This window comes from Schistocerca serialis, chromosome 2, assembly GCF_023864345.2.
Source record: "Schistocerca serialis cubense isolate TAMUIC-IGC-003099 chromosome 2, iqSchSeri2.2, whole genome shotgun sequence".
Lineage (NCBI taxonomy): Eukaryota > Metazoa > Arthropoda > Insecta > Orthoptera > Acrididae > Schistocerca > Schistocerca serialis.
The window spans coordinates 197,864,022-197,866,063 of NC_064639.1; positions in this window are offsets into that span (position 1 = coordinate 197,864,022).

Below are 2,042 nucleotides of genomic sequence, written 5' to 3' on the forward strand. Positions count from 1 at the left end.
TATTTAGACGTTTTCGATATTTTAATAAGTAATGGGCGCTTTTAATACTAAATGTTGTAACTTCCCCACTATATATTTCTTTCTGTCTGAAATTTAGCCTAACTTTAACTCCCGCTCTATAAAAATCTACCTATTACCAAAACTTTGTCCTCAAAAACTGTTAATCAACTAAACTCGTATGCTAACCTTTGCCGTAAGAGATACTAATTTGAATTGAACTGTAACTGAACTGAATACAACTTATCTTTATATTAAATGCGCAACTGAAGTACAACAATTAACTGGTCGTAATCAAAATCATTCTTGCAAATTTCTCGAAAGCACAACAGCAAGCAGGCAGCGGCTAAGCTAGATCTCTATTTCTAAATAAATATTCAAACTCTTGCACTCTATATGGTGCAATTTGGTAATGCGTAATGATAAACAGTGCGGTGGGAGAGTACCTACTCTTATGAAATGAGATTCCAAGATAATGATTTTAGAATGAAGTTGGCATTCAGAGAGAAAAAGTAAAACTTCGCTTGATATTCACACGTAACATTCGTCTGAACAATACAGGGTTATTACTAATGATTGAAGCGATTTCACAGCTCTACAATAACTTTATTATTTGAGATATTTTCACAATGCTTTGCACACACACACAAAAACTCAAAAAGTTTTTTTAGGCATTCACAAATGTTCGATATGTGCCCCTTTAGTGATTCGGCTGACATCAAGCCAATAATCAAGTTCCTCCCACACTCGGTGCAGCATGTCCCCATCAATGAGTTCGAAAGCATCGTTGGTGCGAGCTCGCAGTTCTGGCACGTTTCTTGGTAGAGGAGGTTTAAACACTGAATCTTTCACATAACCCCACAGAAAGAAATCGCATGGAGTTAAGTCGGGAGAGCGTGGAGGCCATGACATGAATTGCTGATCATGATCTCCACCACGACCGATCCATCGGTTTTCCAATCTCCTGTTTAAGAAATGCCGAACATCATGATGGAAGTGCAGTGGAGCACCATCCTGTTGAAAGATGAAGTCGGCGCTGTCGGTCTCCAGTTGTGGCATGAGCCAATTTTCCAGCATGTCCAGATACACGTGTCCTGTAACGTTTTTTTCGCAGAAGAAAAAGGGGCCGTAAACTCTAAACCGTGAGATTGCACAAAACACGTTAACTTTTGGTGAATTGCGAATTTGCTGCACGAATGCGTGAAGATTCTCTACCGCCCAGATTCGCACATTGTGTCTGTTCACTTCACCATTAAGAAAAAATGTTGCTTCATCACTGAAAACAAGTTTCGCACTGAACGCATCCTCTTCCATGAGCTATTGCAACCGCGCCGAAAATTCAAAGCGTTTGACTTTGTCATCGGGTGTCAGGGCTTGTAGCAATTGTAAACGGTAAGGCTTCTGCTTTAGCCTTTTCCGTAAGATTTTCCAAATCGTCGGCTGTGGTACGTTTAGCTCCCTGCTTGCTTTATTCGTCGACTTCCGCGGGCTACGCGTGAAACTTGCCCGCACGCGTTCAACCATTTATTCGCTCAGTGCAGGCCGACCCGTTGATTTCCCCTTAGAGAGGCATCCAGAAGCTTTAAACTGCGCATACCATCGCCGAATGGAGTTAGCAGTTGGTGGATCTTTGTTGAACTTCGTCCTGAAGTGTCGTTGCACTGTTATGACTGACTGATGTGAGTGCATTTCAAGCACGACATACGCTTTCTCGGCTCCTGTCGGCATTTTGTCTCACTGCGCTCTCGTGCGATCTGGCGGCAGAAACCTGAAGTGCGGCTTCAGCCGAACAAAACTTTATGAGTTTTTCTACGTATCTGTAGTGTGTCGTGACCATATGTCAATGAATGGAGCTACAGTGAATTTATGAAATCGCTTCAATCATTTGTAATAGCCCTGTACTATTCTTAAGAAAGTGAACAATGATTTAAAAAGGGAACAATGTTACCAGAGAATTTCTATAAAAATCAAGCAGCTTACTCAGTTAATATGTTAATGCATGATTCAGGGAAGTGGGGTGGTCTTTCTCTCAGCTCTGAGGAAGT